Source organism: Heterodontus francisci, chromosome 34, assembly GCF_036365525.1.
Source record: "Heterodontus francisci isolate sHetFra1 chromosome 34, sHetFra1.hap1, whole genome shotgun sequence".
In the NCBI taxonomy this organism is placed as follows: Eukaryota; Metazoa; Chordata; class Chondrichthyes; order Heterodontiformes; family Heterodontidae; genus Heterodontus; species Heterodontus francisci.
Genome location: NC_090404.1, coordinates 28,048,522 through 28,068,953, shown reverse-complemented (window position 1 = coordinate 28,068,953; position 20,432 = coordinate 28,048,522). Strand labels below are relative to the sequence as shown.

The 20,432-nt window shown below is 46.4% G+C and overlaps 2 pseudogenes; both read left to right on the top strand.

Moving 5' to 3' along the window:
- The first annotated feature begins 918 nt into the window (after window positions 1–918).
- Window positions 919–2,200, top strand: LOC137348770 (jerky protein homolog; annotated as a pseudogene).
- A 2,948-nt stretch (window positions 2,201–5,148) lies between these two features.
- LOC137349269 (zinc finger protein 16-like) lies at window positions 5,149–19,933 on the top strand (annotated as a pseudogene).
- The last annotated feature ends 499 nt before the right edge of the window (window positions 19,934–20,432 follow it).

Here is a 20,432-nt window from a genome sequence, read left to right as displayed (position 1 = left end):
TTTCAGACAGTGAGTTCCAGACACCAAACCCCCAACCCTCTGGGTGAAAAGATTTCTCAACTGTCTTCCAATCCTTCTGCCAATTACTGTAAATTTATGTCCCCTGGTCATTGACCTCTCTGATAATGGAAATAGCTCCTTCCGACCCACTCGATCTCAGCCTCCTCTGTTCCAAAGAAAACAACCTTAGCCTAACAAATCTTTCCTCACAGCTAAAATTCTCCAATTCTTGTAAATCTCCTCTGTACCCTCTCTAATGCAATCACGTTCTTCCTGTAATGCGGTGACCAGAATTGCACACAGTATTCCAGCTGTAGCCTCACCAGTGTTTTATACAGTTCCAGTATAACCTCCCAGCTTCTTAACCACCTTATCTACCTGTCCAGCCACCTTCAGGAATTTGTGGACATGCATTCCAAGGTCCCTTTGTTCCTCTACACTTCTCAGTATCCTACTATTTATTCTGTATTCCCTTGCTTTCTTTGCCCTCCCCAAATGCATTTCCTCACACTTCTCCGGATTGAATTTCATTTGCCATTTTCTGCCCACCTGATCAGTCCATTGATATCTTCCTGCAGTCTACAGCTTTCTTCCTCACGATCAACCACACGGCCACTTTTTGTCTCATCTGTAAACTTCTTAATCACATTCCCTACATTTAAGTCTAAAGCATTGATATACACAGTAAAAACGTTGCTATCTGGCACTATACCAACTGGCCATTATCTGGAATTTCCAAAAACTTCCGAGGCTTGCCTGCCAATGCTGAGTTTTCCCCGAGTGCAGCCGATTGTTCTGGACATTACTGTCCTGTAGTTAGTGATGCTGCTGATAGTAGTCTTAGTGGTGCTGCTGGCAGTCCATCTTGTTGTGTCGCTGTGCTTATGCAGTGTTGTGATTTATCTCCCCCTCCACCTTATGGCATCCAATTAAGCATTGACAGGAAAAGGGGGAAAGTGGAAAAGGGTTGTGTTGATTTTACACCAGAAAATAGACATTTGCGGCATCTTGAAAAAGGTGAAAATTGTAATGTGTTGTTGAAAGAATATAATGTTGGTTCATCAACCATCAACAGTCAAGAGACCAGTTGTTGAAATTCTGAGACTAATAAAGCTGTTGAACACCGTCCTCTACATAAACCTAGATTAGAGCAGATAGACAGTGTATTGTATTCATGGGTTTTGCTCCGAGGGTGCCCAGTCTCAGGCCCAATGCTCTTTGCAAAGGCAAAAGACATTCATAAGCAAATGGAATTGACTGATCCATGTGCATTTTCCAATGGATGGTTTTCCTGCTTTAAACAGCGACATGGCATTAGAAGGCCGGATGTAACCGGTGAACAAAAATCAGCTGACCATGAGGCTGCAGAAAATTGTGATTTCTTCAACAAATTAATTGCTGAACATGATCTATTCCCAGAACAAATTTATAACACAGATAAAACAGGCCTATTTTGGTGCTTTATGCCTTATTCTACCCTAACTGGTGCGAGTAAATCCAGTGCTACAGGTCTTCAGCCAAATAAAGACAGAATAACTGCTTGCAAGTGCTAATGCAGCAAGAAAGCACAGAGTGAAGCTTTTGACAATGGGTATATATAATCATCCTGCAGCATTTAAAGGTGTAAAACATTTACCTGTTGATTAAAAAGCATAAAGTAATGCATGGATAGACAAAGACATTTTTTAATGATTGGTTTCACTATGTTTTTGTACCTGCAGTGAAAGAATATTTTAGAAAAAGAAAACCTGAAGGTAACAAAGTTATTCTTTTATTAGACAACTATCGAGCTCACCCTCATGAATCGAAGTTAGTGTCTGTAATATTTTTATCGTCTTCCTGCCTGACAATGTTATCTCATTGATTTAACCAATGGTCCCGGGCGTCATCCAGAAGATGAAATGTTTGACAGGAGAGATTTCTTAATAAAGTTAATCAATCATGAAGGCAGAATCCAAAACTTTCAGTCAAATTATAACATTAAAGATGTAATTTCCAATGTGGTTTGTACGTGGAATTCAGTTAAAGGTGAAACATTAAGAGAGCTCGGAGAAAACTGTGGCCCAGTGTTATGTTTGCAGAAGTGTTTTCTGATGAAGAGGAATTTGAAGGCTTTAATGTTCACCATATATATAAAAAAATCACAAATTCTCGACATGCTGAGGGATGTTCCTTCTACAAACCCAATCAAACAGCTTAGTGAAAATGATATAGAAGATTGGGTTGAAGCCGACAAGGAGGTTGAAGTGACACATGTTGTTAGTGATGTGGAAATAATAGTGTCCGGAATCCTGAGAAGTCTAAGGAAACTGAAGAAGACTCTGCAGAAGATTTTAGTGAGGAACAGAAAATAACTTGGGGGAATGCTGCTTCAGTATTTGATACAGGAATTAAATTTGCTGAAAGGCAGACTTGTTATTCTGCACAAGAGTTTATGCAGCTACATATTTTGCTCTACTTTCATGCAAAAATGATATGAGGCAAGTAGGCAAACTGATAGCTGAAATTTTTTCAAGGAAGCTTCTAGGGCTTGCCATAGGTTTAGTACAGATTCTGTCCCATCACCTTCTACATCTAGTGTTTTAGTGTAATTTATACATTAAGTTTACTGTTCCTCAAGAATTCTATGTATCATTACTGCCTCAAGATTTCAGTATTGTACATCTTGTTCTTTGTATGTAATCATTTCTATTAAAATTAAAACTATTGCATTGTATTGCCTTGGTAGCATGACTCTTGATTAACTGGAATTTGATTACCCAGCACCTCTCAGGTCTGACTCATGCTGGATAACAAAGCTTTTACTGTACCACAAAAAGCAAGGGACCTGGTACAGGGCCCTGTGGAACCCCACTGGAAACAGGCTTCCAGTCGTGGTTCAGTTCCGGATGTGATTAACAGCAGCAATTACAGCAGAATCCAACCCCTAAAGTTACATGTGAAATCACTGGTGTCTCAGCAGGTGAGATGACTGAGTGAATCCCGTCCCACACACTGAGCAGGAAAACGGCCTCTCCCCAGTGTGAACTTGTTGGTGTGTCAGTAAATCCTTTTTACTTTTAATCTCTTCTCAGTCAGAACATTGAAAAGGTCTGTTATCAATGTAAACAAGTTAGTGCTCATTGAGCTAGGATGATCAAGTGAATCCCTTCCCATACACAGTGCAGGTGAATGGTCTCTCCCCAGTGCGAACTCGCTGGTGTATGTACAGGCTGGATGAACATGCAAATCCCTTCCCACACACAGAGCAGGTGAACGGCCTCTTCCCAGTGTGACTGCGTCAATATGTTTCCAGCCGGGATGGATAATTGAATCCCACAGTCCCCACATTTCCATGGATTCTCCGTGGTGTGGGTGTCCTTGTGTCTCTCCAGTTTGGATGATCAGTTGAAGCCTCGTCCACACACAGAACACGTGTACAGTTTATCCCCGCTGTGAATGGTGTGATGTTTTTTCAGGATGTGTAACTGGTTAAAGCTTTTTCCACAGTCAGTCACTGGAACACTCTCACTCGGGTGTGTGTGTGCCTCGGTGCTTTTCCAATTACATTGATTTTTGAAAGCTTTTCTAAGACAGAACAGACAAAAATTTCTCCTTCTACATCCAAAGCCTGGTGATATTCAGGTCCTGATGAATCGAGTGACTCTGTCAGATCCTGATGTGATGTTTGCTTTCGGTTTTCCATCCTGCAAATCCTTCCGTTCTAATACCCTGTAAAAGGAGTTTACAAAAGCCATCACAGTCAGTCCCGGATAGAAAATCAGAAGAGACATACATTTCTCTTGGTTTGAGTTTGCAGTGTGTAAATCCTCCCCTTCTAAGCCCCTGTAAAAGGCATTGACAAAAGCCATCAGTCAGTTCAGAATAGAAATTTTTAACATTCTCTTCTCCTGCTTCCTGGCCCAGGATGACCACACATGCACCCTGCTGCACATTGCCCTGAGGAGAGGCAATATAGTCTAAACACTCACAGCAACCTGCAATCCGGGATAGGGAGACAGAGTTTCGAAACACTCACCAACACGACTTCAGTAAAACACTCCAGGAGGAAAAGGGGGATCAGTGTGTTGTACCTGCCCTGATATCCCACCAGGCCTGTTACTCAAAACCCCCCCACTTCTCCCAGCCTTAGCTCAACCTTGCAGCTTGAAGCTTTCTGCACCTTGAGTCAGCCCTGCCCAGGTACGGCAAAGTCCAAGGCAAGTCTTAATAACTGAGCTAAGTTCCCTTTAAAGTTTTGGGCTTTGGTGTTACAGCATATTAATCTTCAGTTCTTTCAAAACAGCTGGAAAGCTGGAGGCCATTATCTTGGGGGCCTGTTACCTGGAGAAAACACCACAGCTGCAAACGTAGCACTGTAAGTTATTAAATGGGTTACAGCCTATACTGTGTATTTCTCAAGCTTCCCTGCCCACCCTGTCCCCTATTCTGCTGCATTTACAGACACTCACTGAGCAGTCCCCATTTCTCCTCCATCAACAGACGCTCCCTGACAAGTCCCCATTTTTCCTCCATTTACACAGGCACCCTACCAACTCTCCATTTCTCAATTTGTAGACGCTCCTTGACCAGTCGCTATTTCTGCACCATTTACAGACGTTCCCTGCCCACTCTCCATTTCTCCTCCATTTAGAGACGCTCCCTGACCAGTCTCCAGTTCTCCTCCATTTAGAGACGCTCCCTGACCAGTCCCCAGTTCTCCTCCAATTAGAGACGCTCCCTGCCTCTCCTGGATTTTGGGACAGTCCCTGCTCTCGGCTCTTTGTTGAGATTGGGGCCGGAGGGAAGCGGTGGAAGCTGCGGCTGGGGGTTGATCTTAAAAGCAAAATACTGCGGATGCTGGAAATCTGAAATAAAAACAAGAAATGCTGGAACCACTCAGCAGGTCTGGCAGCATCTGTGGAAAGAGAAGCAGAGTTAACATTTCGGGTCAGTGACCCTTCATCGGAACTGACAAATATTAGAAATGTCACAGGTTATAAGCAAGTGAGGTGGGAGTGGGGCAAGATTATAAGCAAGTGAGGTCCTTATGTCCCGCCCCTTCTTGCTATTGGTCCAGAGACGCCGTCAATCACTCGGACATTGTGAGCTGGAAGTAGCGAGAGCGCAGGCGCAATACCGAAAAAAAAAAGAGATCGGAGCATGCGCAGTGTGCGAGCTGGTCGGAACGGATGTGGTGGAGTTGGATCTGATACGCGTGAGAAACAGCCGGCAGGCGGGCAGGCAGGCTTCAGGAGCACCCGGTGTAGGCCTCAACACCCTCAATAAGAAGCTCCCGGTTTCGCGTTTGCACCGAACGGGGCGGCAGCTACGAGGCTTCTCCCGGGGTTAACGGCCGCAAGGTTTCCAGGGCAATGTGCAGCAGGGCGCATGCGCGACAGTCCTGGGCCAGGAAGCAGGAGGAGAGAATGTTGTGAATTTCTATCCTGGACTGACAGTGATGGCTTTTGTAAACTCCTTTTACAAGGGCTTTGAAGGGGAGGATTTACAGACAGCAAACTCAAACCAAGCATTGCAACAAGGTCTGACAGAGTGACTCGATTCATCAGGGCCTTTGAACGTGGGAGGAAAAAAAGGTTTGTGTGTTCTGTCTTTTGGAAAAGCACTGAGATGCACAAAGTCTATCCCCGTAGTCCTGCAGGTTTATTTCCAAGTGCCCATCCAATTTCCTTTGGAAATAATTGATCATCTCAGCTTCCGCCACCCTTGTAGGCAGAGAGTTCCAGGTCACTAACACTCACTACGTATAAGAATTTGTCCTCACGTCCCTCCTGTATCTCTAGCTCAAAACCCTAAGTCTTTGTCATAGAGTCTTAGAGTCCCTAAGTCCCTGTATTGTATGCTAATGGAACAGCTTTTCTTTGTCTACCTTATCTAAACCTGTCATAATCTTGTTCACTTCTATCAAATCTCCCCCTCCACTTGCTTTGCTCGAAGGAAAACAATCCCAACTTCTCTAACCTAACCTTATAGCTAAATTCCCTCATCCCAGGAAACATTCTGGTTAATCTCCTCTGCACCTTCTCAAGGACCTTCACATTCTTCCTAAAATGTGATGATCAGAACTGGATGCAGTACTCTAGTTGTGGCCTAACCAGTGCTTTATAAAAGTTCAGCATAACTTCCTGCTTTTGCTTTCATTACCTCTATTTATGAAGCCCAGGATCCCAAATGTTTTGTTAAGTACTCTCTCAATATGTCCTGGCACCCTCACTGATCTATTCACATGAAACCGCAGATCACTTTGTCCCTGCACACACTTTCAAAATTTACAATTAAGTATACATTGCCTCTCCCTATCCCTTCTGCAAGAGTGCATCACCTCACTATGAGGGTTGTATTTCCTGGAATTTAGAAGATTAAGGGTTGATCTGATCCAACTTTTCAAGAGAATAATTGGAACTGATAGCGTAGATAAAGAAACTAGTTCCACTAATTGGGGAATCCACTACGAGGGGACATGGTCTAAAACATAGAGGCAGACATTTCATTCATCCATCCCTGAGCCCTCTATACCCAAGCATTAATCCACCCCTGGGGTCTGTAAAGCAAACATTAATCCACCTGTAAACCTGGGCATTAATTCATAGACTTATAGAAACAGAGAAAGTTTAAGGCACAGAAAGAGGCCACTTGTCCCATTGTGTCTGTGCAGGCTGAAAAATGATCCAACTATTCTAATCCCACATTCCAGCATTTGGTCCGTAGCCCTGTAGAATACGGCACTTGAGGTGCATACCCAGACTCCTTTTGAATGAGTTGAGGATTTCTGCCTCCACTAACCTTTCAGGCAGTGAATTCCAGACCCCCACCATCCTCTGGGTGAAAATGTTATTCCTCATTTCCCCTCTAATTTTTCTACCAATCACTTTAAATCTATGCCCCCTCGTCACTGACCTCTCTGTTAAGGTGAATAGGCCCTTCACCTCCACTCTATCCAAGCCCCTCACAGTTTTGTACATTTCAATCAGATCTCACCTCAGCCTTCTCTATTCCAAGGAGAACAACCCCAGCCTATCCAATCTTTCCTCATAGCTGCATTTTTCTAGTCCTGACAACATCCTTGTAAATCTCCTCTGTACCCTCTCTAGTGCAATTACATCCTTTCTGTAATGAGGTGATCAGAACTGCACAAGGTATTCAAGTTGTGGCCTGACCAAAGAGTTATACAGTTCTAGCATAACCACCCTGCTCTTATATTCTATATCTCGGTTAATAAAGGAAAGGATTCCATATGCCTTCTTAACCACCTTATCGACCTGTCCTGCTACCTTCAGGGATCTGTGGACATTCACTCCAAGGTCCCTCACTTTCTCTACACCTCTCAGTACATACCCATTAATAGTTGAGTTCCATTTGCCACTTTTCTGCTCACCTGACCAGTCCGTAGATATCTTCCTGCAGCCGACAGCTTTCCTTCTTGCTATCTACCACACGGCCAATCTTCGTGTTGTCTGAAAACTTCTTGATTATGCCCCTACATTTACAGCCAAATCACTAAAATACACCACAAAACATAGGGGACCTAGAACTGAGACCTGCAGAATTCCTCTGGAAACAGCCCTCCAGTCGCAAAAACACCCGTCAGCAATTACCCTTTGTTTCCTGACACTGAGCCAATTTTGTGTCGATCTTGCTGCATTTCCCTGGATTCCATGGGCTTTTTTTTTCAACCAGTCTGCCATGTGGGACCTTGTCAAATGTCTTGATAAAACTGTACCCCGAGAATTAATCCACCACAGGGCCCTGTAAACCCGAGCATTAATCCACCCCTGGATCCTGTAAACCCGAGCATTAATCCACCCCTGGGCCCTGTAAACCCGAGCATTAATCCACCCCTGTGTCCTGTAAACCCGAGCATTAATCCACGCCTGGGCCCTGTAAACCCGAGCATAAATCCACGCCTGGGCCCTGTAAACCCGAGCATTAATCCACCCCTGGACCCTGTAAACCCGAGCAGTAATCCACCCCTGGGCCCTGTAAACCCGAGCAGTAATCCACCCCTGGGCCCTGTAAACCCGCGCAGTAATCCACCCCTGGGTCCTGTAAACCCGCGCAGTAATCCACCCCTGGGTCCTGTAAACCCGAGCATTAATCCACCCCTGGGTCCTGTAAACCCGAGCATTAATCCACCCCTGGGTCCTGTAAACCCGAGCATTAATCCAGCCCTGGGCCCTGTAAACCCGAGCATTAATCCACCCCTGTGCCCTGTAAACCTCAGCATTAATCCAACCATGGGTCCTGTAAACCCGAGCATTAATCCACCCCTGGGCCCTGTAAACCCGAGCATAAATCCACGCCTGGGCCCTGTAAACCCGAGCATAAATCCACGCCTGGGCCCTGTAAACCCGAGCATTAATCCACCCCTGGACCCTGTAAACCCGAGCATTAATCCACCCCTGGACCCTGTAAACCCGACCATTACTCAGTCTCCGACCTGAAGTTCAATTCAACAGCCATTTGCCTGCTATCGTTTGCCAGCCTCTCCATTAAATGCTTATTCCACATTTATTTTGAAGTCTACACATGGAAGCATACACACATGAATAAATTTTAAGGTGACCTGTGCAATTGTTAGGGAGAGAGCAAACGTTTGTCCAGTTCATAGGTTTGCTTGAATATGAGTGTGAGGCCTAATCCTAATATAGGTCTTCTTTGTGCTGATTTGGAATTCAAGTCAGGGAATTTTGGTCATAAATACCAACCTCTGTTTTGGCTATTTTGCTCCAGGTGTATAGTTCATTCTGAGTTTCGTAACATTGTTCACTTCCCTGTTAGTCCAAAGGAACTGACAAATGAAAGTTTAACTTTTAATTATCTTTATTTTGTTGTAGCCGGGTATCTTATGCTGTTTGCCATTAATTAGACTTGCCCTTGAAAGCTTGGGTTTTCCTTTTTTTGCATGGCAAGTTGGTGAAAACATGAACTGATTATGTTGCAGCAAGGGAAGATGGGCATCTGGGACCTAAGTGAATAGGGCAAGCAACTGTGTCTTTCATCTTCAAACTGATCAGTTCAAGAGATAAAGAGGTGTAAATTTTTAATGTCATAGAGTTTGATTGGCAGTAATTAATTAACACATGTTATTAAAAGTACTTAGTCTTGAAATGACAAGAGTTAACTTGCTTAGGCTAGTTTAGTTTGTATCAAATAGGCCATTCAATATATTTTCATGGTGAAGTAGACAGTGAGGTGCTGTTTTTGCAGATCTGACAACGACACAACTAAGATAGCAACTATTTGTTCCTCGCATGAAGTTGGTGTACTATTTGTGCATAAATAACAGCGATTGCATTAGCCTTACTGTTACTTGGAGAGCAAAATCTGCGTCAGTGTAACATAGCAGAAACATGACATCATTGTTGCTATTCAAACTTAAGTTGACAGCACAGGTACAGCCATCATGAGAAGTCACTGCAAAGAGAGCACCATGAAATCTCAGTGGACTGAACAATATTGACCTCTGAACAATTTGGAAATAATATATTATGCCTTGGTAATGCTGTTTCCTTTTACAATATGCGGTTAATGCACTGACAGATTATGGAGGACACTGCAGTGTAACCACATTCCATGATGGCTATTGCAGAAAATACGGAAGTATGGGATTGAAGGTGATTTAGAGCTTTGGATCAGAAATTGGCTAGCTGAAAGAAGACAGAGGGTGGTGGTTGATGGCAAATGTTCATCCTGGAGTTTAGTTACTAGTGGTGTACCGCAAGGTTCTGTTTTGGGGCCACTGCTGTTTGTCATTTTTATAAATGACCTGGATGAGGGTGTAGAAGGGTGGGTTAGTAAATTTGCGGATGACACGAAGGTCGGTGGAGTTGTGGATAGTGTCGAAGGGTGTTGTAGGGTACAGAGGGACATAGATAGGCTGCAGAGCTGGGCTGAGAGATGGCAAATGGAGTTTAATGCGGAGAAGTGTGAGGTGATTCACTTTGGAAGGAGTAACAGCAATGCAGAGTACTGGGCTAATGGGAAGATTCTTGGTAGTGTAGATGAGCAGAGAGATCTTGGTGTCCAGGTACATAAATCCCTGAAAGTTGCTACCCAGGTTAATAGGGCTGTTAAGAAGGCATATGGTGTGTTAGCTTTTATTAGTAGGGGGATCGAGTTTCGGAGCCACGAGGTCATGATGCAGCTGTACAAAACTCTGGTGAGACCGCACCTGGAGTATTGCGTGCAGTTCTGGTCACCGCATTATAGGAAGGATGTGGAAGCTTTGGAAAGGGTGCAGAGGAGATTTACTAGGATGTTGCCTGGTATGGAGGGAAGGTCTTATGAGGAAAGGCTGAGGGACTTGGGGTTGTTTTCGTTAGAGAGAAGGAGGAGGAGAGGTGACTTAATCGAGACATACAAGATAATCAGAGGGTTAGATAGGGTGGATAGTGAGAGTCTTTTTCCTCGGATGATGATGGCAAACACGAGGGGACATAGCTTTAAGTTGAGGGGTGAAAGATATAGGACAGATGTCAGAGGTAGTTTCTTTACGCAGAGAGTAGTAGGGGCGTGGAACGCCCTGCCTGCAACAGTGGTAGACTCGCCAACTTTAAGGGCATTTAAGTGGTCATTGGATAGACATATGGATGAAAATGGAATAGTGTAGGTCAGATGGTTTCACAGGTCGGCGCAACATCGAGGGCTGAAGGGCCTGTACTGCGCTGTAATGTTCTAATTCTAATTCTAATTAATCCACCCCTGGGTCCAGTAAACCCGAGCATTAATACACCCCTGGGCCCTGTAAACACGAGCATTAATCCAGCCCTGGGTCCTGTAAACCTGAGCATTAATCCAGCCCTGGGCCCTGTAAACCCGAACATTAATCCACCCCTGGGTCCAGTAAACCCGAGCATTAATACACCCCTGGGCCCTGTAAACACGAGCATTAATCCAGCCCTGGGTCCTGTAAACCTGAGCATTAATCCACCCCTGGACCCTGTAAACCCAAACATTAATCCAACCCTGGGTCCTGTAAACTGAGCATTAATCCAACCCTGGGTCCTGTAAACCCGAGCATTATTCCACCCCTGGACCCTGTAAACCCAAACATCAATCCAACCCTGGGCCCTGTAAACCTGAGCATTATTCCACCCCTGGACCCTGGAAACCCAAACATTAATCCACCCCTGGGTCCTGTGAACCCGAGGATTAATCCACCCCTGGGTCCTGTAAACCCGAGCATTCGTCCAGCCCTGGGTCCTGTGAACCCGAGCATTCGTCCAGCCCTGGGTCCTGTAAACCTGAGCATTAATCCAGCCCTGGACCCTGTAAACCCGAGCATTAATCCACCCCTGGACCCTGTAAACCCGAGCATTAATCCACCCCTGGACCCTGTAAACCCGAGCATTAATCCACCCCTGGGCCCTGTAAACCTGAGCATTAATCCACCCCTGGGCCCTGTAAACGTGAGCATTAATCCAGCCCTGGGTCCTGTAAACCCGAGCATTAACCCACCCCTGGGCCCTGTAAACACGAGCATTAATCCACCCCTGGGCCCTGTAAACCTGAGCATTAATCCACCCCTGGGTCCTGTAAACCTGAGCATTAATCCAGCCCTGGGCCCTGTAAACCCCAGCATTAATCCACCCCTGGGCCCTGTAAACCCCAGCATTAATCCACCCCTGGGCCCTGGAAACCTGAGCATTAATCCAGCCTTGGGTCCTGTAAACACGAGCATTAATCCACCCCTAGGTCCTGTAAACCCAAGCATTAATCCACGCCTGGGTACTGTAAACCTGAGCATTAATCCAGCCCTGGGCCCTGTAAACCCGAACATTAATCCACCCCTGGGCCCTGTAAACCCGAGCATTAATCCACCCCTGGGTCCTGTAAACCTGAGCATTAATCCAGCCCTGGGCCCTGTAAACCCGAACATTAATCCACCCCTGGGCCCTGTAAACACGAGCATTAATCCGGCCCTGGGCCCTGTATACCCGAACATTAATCCACCCCTGGGTCCTGTAAACCCGAGCATTAATACACCCCTGGGCCCTGCAAACACGAGCATTAATCCAGCCCTGGGCCCTGTAAACCCGAGCATTAATCCAGCCCTGGGCCCTGTAAACCCGAGCATTAATCCAGCCCTGGGCCCTGTAAACCCGAGCATTAATCCTGCCCTGGGCCCTGTAAACCCGAACATTAATCCACCCCTGGGTCCTGTAAACCCGAGCATTAATACACCCCTGGGCCCTGTCAACCCGAACATTAATCCACCCCTGGGCCCTGTAAACCCGAACATTAATCCACCCTGGGCCCTGTAAACCCGAACATTAATCCACCCTGGGCCCTGTAAACCCGAACATTAATCCAGCCCTGGGCCCTGTAAACCTGAGCATTAATCCAGCCCTGGGCCCTGTAAACCTGAGCATTAATCCAACCCTGGGCCCTGTAAACCTGAGCATTAATCCAGCCCTGGGTCCTGTAAACCCGAGCATTAATCCACCCCTGGACCCTGTAAACCCAAACATTAATCCAACCCTGGGTCCTGTAAACTGAGCATTAATCCAACCCTGGGTCCTGTAAACCCGAGCATTATTCCACCCCTGGACCCTGTAAACCCAAACATTAATCCACCCCTGGGCCCTGTAAACCTGAGCATTATTCCACCCCTGGATCCTGTAAACACGAACATTAATCCACCCCTGGGCCCTGTAAACCCGAACATTAATCCACCCCTGGGCCCTGTAAACCCGAACATTAATCCACCCCTGGGCCCTGTAAACCCGAGCATTAATCCACCCCTGGGCCCTGTAAACCCGAACATTAATCCACCCCTGGGCCCTGTAAACACGAGCATTAATCCAGCCCTGGGCCCTGTAAACCCGAACATTAATCCACACCTGGGCCCTGTTAACCCGAACATTAATCCACCCCTGGGCCCTGTAAAAACGAGCATTAATCCAGCCCTGGGCCCTGTAAACACGAGCATTAATCCAGCCCTGGGCCCTGTAAACCCGAACATTAATCCACCCCTGGGCCCTGTAAACCCGAGCATTAATCCACCCCTGGGTCCTGTAAACCCGAGCATTAATCCACCCTTGTGCCCTGTAAACCTGAGCATTAATCCAACCCTGGGTCCTGTAAACCCGAGCATTAATCCACCCCTGGGTCCTGTAAACCTGAGCATTAATCCACCCCTGGGTCCTGTAAACCTGAGCATTAATCCAACCCTGGGTCCTGTAAACCTGAGCATTAATCCAACCCTGGGTCCTGTAAACCTGAGCATTAATCCAGCCCTGGGTCCTGTAAACCCGAGCATTAATCCACCCCTAGCCCTGTAAACCTGAGCATTAATCCACCCCTGGGTCCTGTAAACTCGAGCATTAATCCACCCCTGGGTCCTGTAAACCCGAGCATTAATCCACCCCTGGGTCCTGTAAACCTGAGCATTCATCCAACCCTGGGTCCTGGAAACCTGAGCATTAATCCACCCCTGGGCCCTGTAAACCTAAGCATTAATCCAGCCCTGGACCCTGTAAACCCGAGCATTAATTCACCCCTGGACCCTGTAAACCCTAGCATTAATCCAGCCCTGGGCCCTGTAAACCTGAGCATTATTCCACCCCTGGACCCTGTAAACCCAAACAATAATCCACCCCTGGGTCCTGTAAACCCGAGGATTAATCCAGCCCTGGGTCCTGTAAACCCGAGGATTAATCCAGCCCTGGGTCCTGTAAACCTGAGCATTAATCCAGCCCTGGGTCCTGTAAACCTGAGCATTAATCCAGCCCTGGGTCCTGTAAACCTGAGCATTAATCCAGCCCTGGGTCCTGTAAACCTGAGCATTAATCCAGCCCTGGGTCCTGTAAACCCGAGCATTAATCCACCCCTGTGCCCTGTAAACCTGAGCATTAATCCACCCCTGTGCCCTGCAAACCTGAGCATTAATCCACCCCTGGGTCCTGTAAACCCGAGCATTAATCCACCCCTGGGTCCTGTAAACCTGAGCATTAATCCAACCCTGGGTCCTGTAAACCTGAGCATTAATCCACCCCTGGGTGCTGTAAACCCGAGCATTAATCCAGCCCTGGGTCCTGTAAACCCGAACATTAATCCACCCCTGGGCCCTGTAAACCCGAGCATTAATCCACCCCTGTGCCCTGTAAACCTGAGCATTAATCCACCCCTGGGTCCTGTAAACCCGAGGATTAATCCACCCCTGGGTCCTGTAAACCCGAGCATTAATCCACCCCTGGGTCCTGTAAACCCGAGCATTAATCCACCCCTGTGCCATGTAAACCCGAGCATTAATCCACCCCTGGGTCCTGTAAACCCAAGCATTAATCCACCCCTGGGTCCTGTAAACACGAGCATTAATCCACCCCTGGGTCCTGTAAACCCGAGCATTAATCCACCCCTGGGTCCTGTAAACCTGAGCATTCATCCAACCCTGGGCCCTGTAAACCCGAGCGTTAATCCACCCCTGGGTGCTGTAAACCGGAACATTAATCCACCCCTGGGCCCTGTAAACCCGAACATTAATCCACCCCTGGGCCCTGTAAACCCGAACATTAATCCACCCCTGGGTCTTGTAAACCCGGACATTAATTCATCCCTGCTGTACGTGCACAGAATTACAGCCCAGAAACAGGCCATTCAGCCCCACTTGTCTGTGCTGCTGGTTCTAATCAACATGAGCCTTCTCCCAATCGAACTACCTTGTCCCACTGTGTCCCCATATCCCTCTATTCCCTTCTCCCTTATAAACGTATTGAGCCTCTCCTTAAACACATCATTGTTGTCTGCTTCAACCACTCCACGTGGCAGTGAGTTCCACATTCTCACCACTCTCTGAGTAGAGAAATTCCTCCTAAGTTCTCTATTTGACCTGTTAATGTCTGTCTTATATTGCTGCCCCCTTGTTCTGACTGACTGATAATTTTAAAGACCTCTATCAGATCTCCTCCTAGTCTTCTCTTTTCCACAGAAAGGAGCCCCAGCCTGCTCAATCTTGCTGGATAGTAGCATCCTCTCTGGTGACATCTTTGTAAATCTATTCTGCACTTTTTTCAGTGTTTCAACACCTTTTAAATTTTTTTTATTCATTCAGGTATGTGGGTGTCACTGGCCAGGCCAGCATTTATTGCCCATCCCTAATTGCCCTTGAGAAGGTGGTGGTGAGCTGCCTTCTTGAACCGCTGCAGTCCATGTGGGGTTGGTAGACCCACAGTGCTGTTAGCAAGGGAGTTCCAGGATTTTTGACCCAGCGACAGTGAAGGAACGGCGATATAGTCCAAGTCAGGATGGTGTGAGGCTTGGAGGGGAACTTGCAGGTGGTGATGTTCCCATAAATTTGCTGCCCTTGTCCTTCTAGGTGGTAGAAGTTGCGGATTTGGAAGGTGCTGTCTAAGGAGCCTTGGTGCGTTGCTGCAGTGCATCTTGTAGATGGTACACACTGCTGCCACTGTGCGTCGGTGGTGGAGGGAGTGAATGTTTGCGGATGGTGTGCCAATCAAGCAGGCTGCTTTGTCCTGGATGGTTTCGATCGTCTTGAGTGTTGGAGCTGCACCCATCCAGGCAAGTGGAGCGTATTTCATCACACTCCTGACATGTGCCTTGTGCACAGTTGGACAGGCTTTGGGGAGTCTGGAGGTGAGTTACTCACTGAAGGATTGCTAGCCTTTGACCTGCTCTTGTAGCCATGGTATTTATATGGCTACTCCAGTTCAATTTCTGGTCAATGGTAACCCCCCAGGATGTTGATAGTGGGAGATTCAGCGATGGTAATGCTGTCAAGGAGAGATAGTTAGATTCTCTCTTGTTGGAGATGATCATTGCCTGACACTTGCGTGATGCGAATGTTATTTGCCACTTATCTGCCCAAGCCTGGATATTGTCCAAGTCTTGCTGCATTTCTACACGGACTGCTTCAGTATCTGAGGAGTCACGAATGGTGCTGAACATTGTGTAATCATCAGCAAACATCCCCACTTCTGACCTTATGATTGAAGGAAGGTCATTGATGAAGCAGCTAAAGTTGAGCCCAGGACAGTAACCTGAGGAACTCCTGCAGTGATGTCCCGGAGTTAAGATTATTGACCTCCAACAGCCCCAACCATCATCTTTTGCGCTAGGTATGACTCCAGCCAGCGGAGAGTTTTCCCCCTGATGCCCGTTGACTCCAGTTTTGCTAGGGCTCCTTGATGCCATACTCGGTCAAATGCTGCGGTTGTCACTCGCACCTCACGTCTTGAATTCGGCAAGAACCAGAACTGCTCACAGTCCTTCTAAATGAGGTTCTCTATAAATTTAACATTCCCTCCCTGCTGTTACATTGTATTCCTCTAGAAAAGAACATCAGCTCTTTCTTTGCTCTCTTATCAACTTGTGTTGCTCCTTTTAGTGATTTATGTGGCTCTGTTCCCAGATCTGGAACCGGACTGGAGGACAGCAAATGTGGTGCCATTATTCAAGAAGGGTAGTGGGGATAAACCAGGTAATTACAGGCCGGTGAGTCTCACATCAGTGGTTGGGAAACTATTGGAAAGAAATCTGAGGGACTGGATTAATCAGGAATAGTCAGCATGGCTTTGTCAGGGGGCGATCGTGTCTAACTAACGTGGTTGAATTTTTCAAGGCGGTGACTAGATGTGTAGATTAGGGTAAAGCAGTTGATGTAGTCTACATGGACTTCAGTAAGGCTTTTGATAAAGTCCCACATGGGAGATTGGTTAAGAAGGTAAGAGCCCATGGTAGGAGGCAGAGGGTAATGGTCGAGGGTTGTTTTTGTGATTGGAAGCCTGTGACCAGTGGTGTACCACAGGGATCGGTGCTGGAACCCTTGCTGTTTGTAGTATACATTAATGATTTAGACATGAATATAGGAGGTATGATAAGTAAGTTCGCGGATGATACAGAAATTGGTGGTGTCGTAAATAGTGAGGAGGAAAGCCTTAGATTACAGGACAATATAGATGGGCTGGTAAGATGGGCAGAGCAGTGGCAAATGGAATTTAATCCTGAGAAGTGTGAGGTGATGCATTTTGGGAGAACTAACAAGGCAAGGGAATATAGCATGGATACTAGGACCATAGGAAGTACAGAAGGTCAGAGAGACCTTGGTGTACTTGTCCATAGATCACAGAAGGCAGCAGCACAGGTAGATAAGGTGGTTCGGAAGGCATATGGGATACTTGCCTTTATTAGCCGAGGCATAGAATATAGGAGCGGGGAGGTTATGATGGAGCTGTATAAAATGTTAGTTAGGCCACAGCTGGAGTACTGTGTACAGTTCTGGTCACCACACTATAGGAAGGATGTGATTGCACTAGAGAAGGTGCAGAGGAGATTCACCAGGATGTTTCCTGGGCTGGAGTTTTCAGCTATGAAGAGAGACTGAAAAGGCTAGGTTTGTTTTCCTTAGAGCAGAGAAGGCTGAGGGGGGACATGATTGAGGTATACAAAATTATGAGGGGCATTGATAGGTGAGATAGGAAGAAACTTTTTCCCTTAGCGGAGGGGTCAGTAACCAGGGGGCGTAGATTTATGGTTAGGGGCAGGAGGTTTAGAGGGGATTTGAAAAAATTTTTCACCCAGAAGGTGGTTGGAATCTGGAATACACTGCCTGAAGAGGTGGTAGAGGCAGGAACTGTGACAACATTTAAGAAGTATTTAGATGAGCACTTGAAACGACATAGCATACAAGGCTACGGGCCAAGTGCCGGAAATGGGATTAGAATAGATAGATGCTTGATGGCCAGCATGGACATGATGGGCCAAAGGGCCTGTTTCTGTGCTGTATAACTCTATGACTCTTTGCTCCTCTGCTCCATCTAATTTCTTACATTCGAACCAATAACTGGCCTCCTCATACACCTCCCAAAATGAACCAGCTCACATTTCACTAGGTTGAATTTCATTTCCCATTGTTCTGTCCAGTCTGCCAGCCTGTTTATGTCTTCCTGGATTTCAGTGCAGTCTCCACATTATTAGTTCTACCACCCAATTTGGTGTCATCTGCACATTGTGAAAACATCCTTCTAATTCCTGAGTGTAATTGGAGGTAAAGAACAGAAGTCCCATGTACTTCACACCATAGTTTATGCCCCGGGGTACTCGGGTATCTGTATAATTTATTTAATAATTTTGTTCGTTGTCTCTCTGGCCTCCATCTCAATGGGATGATACAAGATCATCCAGTCAACAATTGGAGCTTTCAATGGCGGATTAATTACCCAGGATCCACCGTGGGTCAGAAAGTCCCCCATCAATGAGTACAGGAACCCTGTGTGCTTTTGGCTTCTTTTAGTTTGACTGAAACGCGTGTTCCAGATCATGATCCAGAACGAGAAGTAATTGTTTAAAGAAGCAATGGTGCCGTGAGGAAAAACCTTTTTCAGCAGCGAGTGGTTCGGATGTGGAATGCACTGCCTGAGAGTGTGGTGAGACAGATTCATTTGAGGTCTTCAAAAGAGAACTGGATACAGGATCATTATTGGAAGAGAACAAATTTGCAGGGCTACGGGAAAAGGCGGGGGGAGTGTGACAATGTGAGTTGCTCTTGCAGAGAGCTGGCACAGACTCAATGGGCTGAATGGCCTTCTTCTGTGCTGTAACCATTCTATGATTCTATTCTATATGGGGGAACAAGAGAGGAAAAAATGTTCCATAGGAACTAGAATTGTCTGTTCTGAATTTCTATCCAGTATTGATAGTGATTACTTTTGTAAACTCCTTTTACAGGATATTCGAAGGGGAGGATTTGCAGACAGGAAACTCAAACCAATCCTCATATCAAGATCTGACTCAATTCATCAGGTCCTGAATATCATCGAACTTTGAATGTGGAAGGAGAAATGTTTGTCTGTTCTGTCTGTGGGAAAAGATTTCAAACATCAGTGTGACTGGAAAAGCACCGAGACACACACACACCCGAGTGAGAGTGTTCCAGTGACTGACTGTGGAAAGAGCTTTAACCAGTTACACAGCCTGTAAAAACATCACACCATTCACAGTGGGGAGAAACCGTACACGTGTTCTGTGTGTGGACGAGGCTTCAACTGATCATCCAACCTGGAGAGACACAAGGACACCCGCACCACGGAGAAACCGTGGAAATGTGGAGACTGTGGGAAGGGATTCAATTATCCATCCAAGTTGGAAATTCATAGACGCACACACACTGGGGAGAGCCCGTTCACCTGCTCCGTGTGTGGGAAGGGATTTGCTCAGTCATACCATCTCCTGAGACACCAAGTTGTTCATTCTAATAAGAGATGTTTTGTGTGTTCTGAATGTGAGAAGAACTTTAAAAGCAAAAATGATCTGTTGACACACCAATGCACTCACACTGGGGGGAGGCCATACACCTGCTCCGTGTGTGGGAAGGGATTCACTCATTCATCCACCCTGCTGAGACACCAGTGTGTTCACACTGGGGAAAGGCTGTTCACCTGTTCTGTGTGCATGAAGGGATTCACTTGCTCATCCAACCTGCTGATACACCAGCGAGTTCACACTGGGGAGAGGCCATTCACCTGCTCCAAGTGTGGGAAGGGATTCACTCAGTCATCCAACCTGCTGACACACCAGCGAGTTCATGCTGGGGACAGGCCATTCACCTGTCCCGAATGTGGGAAGGGATTCACTCGGTTATCCACCCTGCTTACACACCAGCGAGTTCACACTGGGGAGAGGCCGTTTACTTGCTCCGCGTGTGGGAAGGGATTCACTCAGTCATCCAACCTGCTGTCACACCAGCGAGTTCACACTGGGGAGAGGCCGTTCACCTGCTCTGAGTGTGGGAAGGGATTCACTCGATCATCCCACTTGCTGAGACATCAGCGAGTTCACAAGTGACTGCAGGGGTTGGATTCTGTTATTGCTGCTGTTGATCACATCCAGGACTGAACCATGTTTATTCTGACAGTTTGCATTTGTTTCTTCTGATGTAAATAACCCTCTAACTGTGCTGAAGTTTTATATTCTGGATCAATGTCAAATAAATCAGCTTTGTTTCCAACACACAGTATGTTGAGTGTTTGTTTCCTCCAGGATAAGAGAGTAATTGGAATCCTGTCCTCGGTTGTTCCATTTCTGGGCCTTTTCTCTCTTGACGAAAGACTTGTATCTTTTAGGGCTTCTCATGACATGAGGACGTCTCCAAGCACTTTCCAGCCAATGAAATTCTATTGAACTGCAGCCACTGTTGTAATGCAGGAAATGTGAGAGCCAATTTTCACACAGCAAGCTCCCACAAACAGCAATGTGATAATGTCCAGATAATCTGTTTTAGTGATGTTGATTAATATTGGTCAAGACTCTGGGGAGATCTCCCCTGCTCTTCAGAATAACATCAATGGATCATTTATACCCTTCAGTTGAAGGTGTCATCTGAAAGACGGGACCTCTGACAGTGCAGCACCCCCTCAGTACTGCATTGGAATATCAGCCTAGATTTTATGCTCAAGTCTCTGGATGTGGATTTGAAC